Below are 9,507 nucleotides of genomic sequence, written 5' to 3' on the forward strand. Positions count from 1 at the left end.
AGATGAATAGAAAAAAGAACAAGCTGAATAGAACAATCTGAATAGATCAAAGAACAAGCTGAATAGATCAAAGAACAAGCTGAATAAAACAAGCTGAATAGATCAAAGAACAAGCTGAATAGAACAAAGCTGAATAGATCAAAGAACAAGCTGAATAGATCAAAGAACAAGCTGAATAGATCAAAGAACAAGCTGAATAGATCAAAGAACAAGCTGAATAGATCAAAGAACAAGCTGAATAGAACAAAGCTGAATAGATCAAAGAACAAGCTGAATAGAACAAAGAACAAGCTGAATAGAACAAAGAACAAGCTGAATAGAACAAGCTGAATAGAACAAAGAACAAGCTGAATAGAACAAAGAGCAAGCTGAATAGAACAAGCTGAATAGAACCAGCTGAATAGAACAAATAACATGCTGAATAGAACAAAGAGCAATCTGAATAGAACAAGCTGAATAGAACCAGCTGAATAGAACAAAGAACATGTTGAATAGATCAAAGAACAAGCTGAATAGAACAAAGAGCAAGCTGAATAGAACAAGCTGAAGAGAACAAGCTGAATAGAACAAAGAGCAAGCTGAATAGAACAAGCTGAAGAGAACAAAGAACAAGCTGAATAGAACAAAGAGCAAGCTGAATAGAACAAGCTGAAGAGAACAATCTGAATAGAACAAAGAACAAGCTGAATAGATCAAAGAACAAGATGAATAGAACAAGTTGAATAGAACAGAGAGCAAGCTGAATAGAACAAGCTGAAGAGAACAAAGAACAAGCTGAAGAGAACAAAGAACAAGCTGAATAGAACAAAGAGCAAGCTGAATAGAACAAGCTGAAGAGAACAAAGAACAAGCTGAAGAGAACAAAGAACAAGCTGAATAGAACAAAGAGCAAGCTGAATAGAACAAAGAACAAGCTGAATAGATCAAAGAACAAGATGAATAGAACAAGTTGAATAGAACAAAGAGCAAGCTGAATAGAACAAAGAGCAAGCTGAATAGAACAAAGAACAAGCTGAATAGAACAAAGAGCAAGTTGAAGAGAACAAAGAACAAGCTGAATAGAACAAAGAACAAATTGAATAGATCAAAGAACAAGTTGAATAGATCAAAGAACAAGCTGAATAGATCAAAGAACAAGCTGAATAGAACAAAGAGCAAGCTGAATAGAACAAAGAACAAGATGAATAGAACAAAGAACAAGCTGAATAGAACAAAGAACAAGATGAATAGAACAAAGAACAAGCTGAATAGAACAAAGAACAAGATGAATAGAACAAAGAACAAGCTGAATAGAACAAAGAACAAGATGAATAGAAAAAAGAACAAGCTGGATAGAACAAAGAACAAGCTGAATAGAACAGAGAGCAAGCTGGATAGAACAAAGAGCAAGCTGAATAGATCAAAGAACAAGATGAATAGAACAAAGAACAAGCTGAATAGAACAAAGAACAAGATGAATAGAAAAAAGAACACGCTGAATAGAACAAAGAACAAGATGAATAGAACAAGTTGAATAGAACAAAGAGCAAGCTGAATAGAACAAAGAGCAAGCTGAATAGAACAAAGAACAAGATGAATAGAACAAGCTGAATAGATCAAAGAACAAGCTGAATAGAACAAGCTGGATAGAACAAAGAACAAGCTGAATAGAACAAAGAACAAGATGAATAGAACAAAGAACAAGCTGAATAGAACAAAGAACAAGCTGAATAGAACAAAGAACAAGCTGAATAGAACAAGTTGAATAGAACAAAGAGCAAGCTGAATAGAACAAAGAACAAGCTGAATAGATCAAAGAACAAGATGAATAGAACAAAGAGCAAGCTGAATAGAACAAAGAGCAAGCTGAATAGAACAAGCTGAATAGATCAAAGAACAAGCTGAATAGAACAAAGAACAAGCTGAATAGAACAAAGAGCAAGCTGAATAGAACAAAGAACAAGCTGAATAGAACAAAGAACAAGCTGAATAGAACAAAGAACAAGATGAATAGAACAAAGAGCAAGCTGAATAGAACAAAGAACAAGATGAATAGAACAAAGAGCAAGCTGAATAGAACAAGCTGAATAGAACCAGCTGAATAGAACAAATAACATGCTGAATAGAACAAAGAGCAATCTGAATAGAACCAGCTGAATAGAACAAAGAAAATGTTGAATAGATCAAAGAACAAGCTGAATAGAACAATGAACAAGCTGAATAGAACAAAGAACAAGCTGAATAGAACAAAGAGCAAGCTGAATAGAACAAAGAGCAAGCTGAATAGAACAAAGAACAAGCTGAATAGAACAAAGAACAAGCTGAATAGAACAAAGAGCAAGCTGAATAGAACAAAGAGCAAGCTGAATAGAACAAAGAACAAGCTGAATAGAACAAAGAACAAGCTGAATAGAACAAAGAGCAAGCTGAATAGAACAAAGAGCAAGCTGAATAGAACAAAGAGCAAGCTGAATAGAACAAAGAACAAGCTGAATAGAACAAAGAACACGCTGAATAGAACAAAGAGCAAGCTGAATAGAACAAAGAACAAGCTGAATAGAACAAAGAGCAAGCTGAATAGAACAAAGAGCAAGCTGAATAGAACAAAGAACAAGCTGAATAGAACAAAGAACAAGATGAATAGATCAAAGAGCAATCTGAATAGAACCAGCTGAATAGAACAAAGAACAAGTTGAATAGATCAAAGAACAAGCTGAATAGAACAAAGAGCAAGCTGAATAGAACAAGCTGAATAGAACAAAGAGCAAGCTGAATAGAACAAGCGAAGAACAAGCTGAATAGAATCAGCTGAATAGAACAAATAACATGCTGAATAGAACAAAGAGCAATCTGAATAGAACAAAGAACATGTTGAATAGATCAAAGAACAAGCTGAATAGAACAAAGAACATGTTGAATAGATCAAAGAACAAGCTGAATAGAACAAAGAGCAATCTGAATAGAACCAGCTGAATAGATCAAAGAACAAGCTGAATAGAACAAAGAACACGCTGAATAGAACAAAGAACAATATGAATAGATCAAAGAACAAGCTGAATAGATCAAAGAACAACCTGAATAGAACAAAGAGCAAGCTGAATAGAACAAAGAACAAGCTGAATAGATCAAAGAACAAGCTGAATAGAACAAAGAGCAAGCTGAATAGAACAAAGAACAAGCTGAATAGATCAAAGAACAAGATGAATAGAACAAAGAACAAGCTGAATAGAACAAGCTGAATAGAACAAAGAGCAAGCTGAATAGAACAAAGAACAAGCTGAATAGATCAAAGAGCAAGCTGAATAGAACAAGCTGAATAGAACAAAGAACAAGCTGAATAGAACAAAGAGCAAGCTGAATAGAACAAGTTGAATAGAACAAAGAGCAAGCTGAATAGAACAAAGAGCAATCTGAATAGAACAAGCTGAATAGATTAAAGAACAAGCTGAATAGAACAAAGAACAAGCTGAATAGAACAAAGAGCAAGCTGAATAGAACAAAGAACAAGCTGAATAGAACAAAGAACAAGATGAATAGAACAAAGAGCAAGCTGAATAGAACAAGCTGAATAGAACCAGCTGAATAGAACAAATAACATGCTGAATAGAACAAAGAGCAATCTGAATAGAACCAGCTGAATAGAACAAAGAAAATGTTGAATAGATCAAAGAACAAGCTGAATAGAACAATGAACAAGCTGAATAGAACAAAGAGCAAGCTGAATAGAACAAAGAGCAATCTGAATAGATCAAAGAGCAATCTGAATAGAACCAGCTGAATAGAACAAAGAACAAGCTGAATAGAACAAAGAACAAGATGAATAGAACAAGCTGAAAAGAACCAGCTGAATAGAACAAAGAACAAGCTGAATAGAACAAAGAGCAAGCTGAATAGAACAAAGAGCAATCTGAATAGAACCAGCTGAATAGAACAAAGAACAAGCTGAATAGAACAAAGAACAAGCTGAATAGAACAAAGAGCAAGCTGAATAGAACAAAGAACAAGATGAATAGAACAAAGAGCAAGCTGAATAGAACAAGCTGAATAGAACCAGCTGAATAGAACAAATAACATGCTGAATAGAACAAAGAGCAATCTGAATAGAACCAGCTGAATAGAACAAAGAACATGTTGAATAGATCAAAGAACAAGCTGAATAGAACAAAGAGCAATCTGAATAGAACAAGCTGAATAGAACAAAGAGCAAGCTGAATAGAACAAGCTGAAGAGAACAAGCTGAATAGAATCAGCTGAATAGAACAAAGAGCAAGCTGAATAGAACAAAGAGCAATCTGAATAGAACAAGCTGAATAGAACAAAGAGCAAGCTGAATAGAACAAGCTGAAGAGAACAAGCTGAATAGAATCAGCTGAATAGAACAAATAACATGCTGAATAGAACAAAGAGCAATCTGAATAGAACCAGCTGAATAGAACAAAGAACATGTTGAATAGATCAAAGAACAAGCTGAATAGAACAAAGAGCAATCTGAATAGAACCAGCTGAATAGATCAAAGAACAAGCTGAATAGAACAAAGAACACGCTGAATAGAACAAAGAACAAGCTGAATAGAACAAAGAGCAAGATGAATTGAACAATCTGAATAGAACAAAGAGCAAGCTGAATAGAACAGAGAGCAAGCTGAAGAGAACAAAGAACAAGCTGAATAGAACAAAGAACAAGCTGAATAGATCAAAGAACAAGATGAATAGAACAAGTTGAATAGAACAAAGAGCAAGCTGAATAGAACAAAGAACAAGCTGAATAGATCAAAGAACAAGATGAATAGAACAAGTTGAATAGAACAAAGAGCAAGCTGAATAGAACAGAGAGCAAGCTGAATAGAACAAAGAACAAGCTGAATAGAACAAAGAACAAGTTGAATAGAAAAAAGAACAAGCTGAATAGAACAAAGAACAAGTTGAATAGATCAAAGAACAAACTGAATAGAACAAAGAACAAGCTGAATAGATCAAAGAACAAGTTGAATAGAAAAAAGAACAAGCTGAATAGATCAAAGAACAAGTTGAATAGATCAAAGAACAAACTGAATAGAACAAAGAACAAGCTGAATAGATCAAAGAACAAGCTGAATAGAACAAAGAACAAGCTGAATAGAACAAAGAACAAGCTGAATAGAACAAAGAGCAAGCTGAATAGAACAAAGAACAAGCTGAATAGAACAAAGAACAAGATGAATAGAACAAGCTGGATAGAACCAGCTGAATAGAACAAATAACATGCTGAATAGAACAAAGAACACGCTGAATAGAACAAATAACATGCTGAATAGAACAAAGAACACGCTGAATAGAACAAGGTGAATAGAACAAAGAACAAGTTGAATAGAACAAAGAACACGCTGAATAGAAGAAAGAACAAGCTGAATAGAACAAAGAACAAGCTGAATAGAACAAAGAACACGTTGAATAGAACAAAGAACAAGCTGAATAGAACAAAGAACACGCTGAATAGAACAAAGAACAAGCTGAATAGAACAAAGAACACGCTGAATAGAAGAAAGAACAAGCTGAATAGAACAAAGAACACGCTGAATAGAACAAAGAACACGCTGAATAGAAGAAAGAACAAGCTGAATATTCCAAGAAGCTTCAGCATTAATTAACATAACAGATCACAGAGTCATGCAATATATCACTAAATCAGCTATCAACCTTTTTATATGAATAATGTATGAAATCCCAGTGTATTGGAACTAACTTTTTAAATATTTCCTGTATATAGTAAGCTAACTTACTTACTTACTTTATTGTATTATTTATTGTGTGTTTTTTCTAGTAATACATTGTTACTGATTATTGCATTGTTGGGTTTTGAGTTAGCAAGAAAGGCATTTCATTGTACTTGTGCATGCGACATTAAAACTTTAAACTATTTCATTTAACCCCTAATTTAACCAAGATCAATTCCCTTGCGGTTTAAAGCCTGTTTTTCGAGGGATACTATAATAATATATAGTATAACATTTTAATATGTATAACACTATAGAAAACAAAGTACAATCAGTCACTAACTCACTGAGTACAATGGAGATTATGCTTATTCCAGAGAATGTCCCTCCAGTGAAGAATTTCATGAGACAAAACATGATATAGGAGGTAGAGAAGGCATTGTTTAAGGCAAGCACCATATTTGACAGGTACGCATGCCACCATCAGCGTTTCCCACTGGCCAAATCGTATCAGAGAACAATAAGACATTTTACAGGCTCATACGTGATTATAACAAGTTATAAAGCATTATACCGGCACACTTTAAGTGTTTTTACATATCTAATATATGCATATACTGTACCAATCAAAAGTTTGGACACAGCTACTCATTCAAGGGTTTTTTGTTAGTTTTACTATTTTCTACATTGTAGAATAATAGTGAAGACATCAGAACTATGAAATAACACATATGGAATCGTGTTGTAACCAAAAAACAGTTTAAAAAATCAAATATATTTTAGATTTTAGATTTTTCAAAGTAGCCCCCCTTTGCCTGATGACAGCTTTGCACACTCTTGGCATTTTCTCAACCAGCTTCATGAAGAAGGCTTTTCCAACAGTCTTGAAGGAGTTCCCACATATGCTGAACACTTGTTGGCTGCTTTTCCTTCACTCTGTGGTCCATCTCATCCCAAACCATCTCAATTGGGTTGAGGTCGGGTGATTGTGGAGGTCAGGTCATCTGATGTAACACTCCATCACTCTCCATCTTGGTCAAATAGCCCTTACGCAGCCTGGAGGTGTGTTGGGTCATTGTCCTGTTGCAAAACAAATTATCGTCCCACTAAGCGGAAACCAGATGGGATGGCATATCGCTGCAGAATGCTGTGGTAGCCATGCTGGTTAAGTGTGCCTAGAATTCTAAATAAATCACAGACTGTGTCACCTGCAAAGCACCGCCACACCATCACACCTCCTCCTCCATGCTTCACGGTGGGAACCACACATGCAGAGATCATCCGTTCACCTACTCTGCTTCTCATAAAGACACGGTGGTTGGAACCAAAAATCTCAAATTTGGACTCATTAGCCAAAGGACAGATTTCCACCATTCTAATGTCCATTGCTGGTGTTTCTTGGCCCAAGCAAGTCTCTTCTTAATATTGGTGTCCTTTGGTAGTGGTTTCTTTGCAGCAATTCGACCATGAAAACCTGATTCACGCAGTCTCCTCTGAACAGTTGATGTTGAGATGTGTCTGTTATTTATTTGGGCTGCAATCTGAGGTGCAGTTAACTCTAATGAACTTATTCTCTGCAGCAGAGGTAACTCTGGGTCTTCCTTTCCTGTGGCGGTCCTCACGAGAGCCGTGGTCCTCACGAGAGCCAGTTTCATCACAGCACTTGATGGTTTTTGTGACTGCAATTGAAGAAACTTTCAACGTTCTTGAAATTTTCCACATTGACTGACATTCACGTCTTAAAGTAATGATGGACTGTTGTTTCTCTTTGCTTATTTGAGCTGTTCTTGCCATAATATGGACTTGGTCTTTTGCCAAATTGGGCTATCTTCTGTATACCAACCCTACCTTGTCACAACACAACTGATTGACTCAAACACATTAAGAAGGAAAGAAATTCCACAAATTAACTTTTAACAAGGCACACCTATTAATTGAAATGCATTCCAGGTGATTACCTCATGAAGCTGGTTGAGAGAATGCCTAGAGTGTGCAAAGCTGTCATCAAGGCAAAGGGTGGCTACATGTAACACTTTTTTGTTTTGGTTACTACATGATTCCATATGTGTTATTTCATAGTTTTGATATAAAGAAAAACCCTGGAATGAGTAGGTGTCCAAACTTTTGACTGGTACAGTATATATAATGTATATAAACAAATCATTATTATTTAACTAACCATTGTAAACTACTTATAAACCCCGGTATCATTATAATCAGTATACCATAACATAAAATGTTGCCATAATTCTATACACAATGCAGCTAAGTGAAAGACAACAACATGCTATTAAACATACTTTTAGAAGTGATCAGAGTATTTCATTTCTGCATGAAAATTAAAATTTGTACATTTAACAGATACTCTTATCCAGAGCGACTTACAGTAGAATGCATACATTTTCATACTGGTCCCTCGTGGGAATCGTACCCAGAACCCTGGCATTGAAAGTGCCATGCTCTATCAACTGAGCCACACAGGACCTGAACACCAATGGTTTAAAGCTTGCAGCTATTTTCCACAGGAAACGTGTGTTTTGGATCAGTAGTGTTAGTATATGTGAGTTTGTGTGAAGTAGTAAGGGTTCTGTATAGTGCATACCTGTCACTGAAGAAACCGAATAAAGGAGCCCTACACATTACTCCAATGAAGAAACTGCTGGCAGTCGCTTTGTTCATCTCTTTTCTATCGCAAACAAGGTCCCACTTTAAAGAGATCATAACAATAACACTGGTGTCACTGGTCTCTTGGGTACAACAGAACAGCTACAAAGTGATCAAAATGTTCCATCTTTAAAGCAAAAGAGCCGTAAGTGAGACTTACCTCTGTAGCCAGAGTGGACATGAAGGTAAGGTTGTCATATGCCCATCCATTCTGACAGGGGACTGTACTGTAGGGGGACTGGTCACTGTCATTGGAGTTGGACAGGAGGTGGAACAGTGACTCTGGGAACATCTTACAGGATCTTGGAGTCCCATCTTCCTGTACTGGAACACTGACAGTCAGTCTGCTCCTGAGTCAGATTCCCAACGACGCCGCCAGCATCCAGAGTGCTGAGGACAAAGTTGTGAGAGGGCACGGCCGCTATGAAGTTGTTCAGTAAGAAGTGACACGGCAGGGTCATGCGAGAGAAGCTTAAATCAGGACAATCATTATTTGGAATTTCCCAAGTCCATTGATTTCTGAGAGTACATTGTCGAATTTCATTTTGAAAACCACTTCGGAGTTGCCAGAACTCCTCTAAAAAAGGTAACAACAACCACCGCTAATGCTGTCTGCAGAGACAATCCTCTAGTCCTCTGCTCTTCTTACAGTTGATCATTCATTATGTGTGTTGTACAAAAGTTGGAGAGTCAGATAGGACACATGCACCAACATTTACAAGCATTGTGTTAACCATTACTCATTGATCATATGCAGAGATACAGTACAAGCTGATAAAGCAAAAGCTTGGTCCCAGTAAATGGGATGCTATATTAAATGTGATGTTATTCATATGTTCATCTTATTGTACGTTTAAGCAAGTGTTACAGGTGTGACGAATGCCTTTAATTACTCTGCATGCTTTTGCCCTAATTGAGTGATCCTAAATGATTGATTCATGGAGCAATGTGATTGGCTCTGTTTATAACCCTTGTTACCATTATTTGTTGTGTGGCTGCTCACAGGAAGTTAATTCAGTCTGGAGGCATGGTGGATGCCTTTAGAAGATGTACGCCTGTTTCCCGTGGTCTAAACCGAAGTGTAGTAGGATTTATGCTACTGAACTGTCCAGTCACAGCCCCTTCAAGGTGTGGCATTTTGGTGTTGTCGGTAGGATTTGGGCATTGAGTG

The 9,507-nt window shown here is 36.5% G+C and overlaps 1 pseudogene; it reads right to left on the reverse strand.

Annotated features, from left to right (window-relative positions):
- Window positions 1–2,624: 2,624 nt before the first annotated feature.
- On the reverse strand, window positions 2,625–8,977 carry LOC106577226 (solute carrier family 22 member 7-like; annotated as a pseudogene).
- Between the last annotated feature and the right edge of the window lie 530 nt (window positions 8,978–9,507).

Source organism: Salmo salar, chromosome ssa18, assembly GCF_905237065.1.
Source record: "Salmo salar chromosome ssa18, Ssal_v3.1, whole genome shotgun sequence".
NCBI lineage: Eukaryota > Metazoa > Chordata > Actinopteri > Salmoniformes > Salmonidae > Salmo > Salmo salar.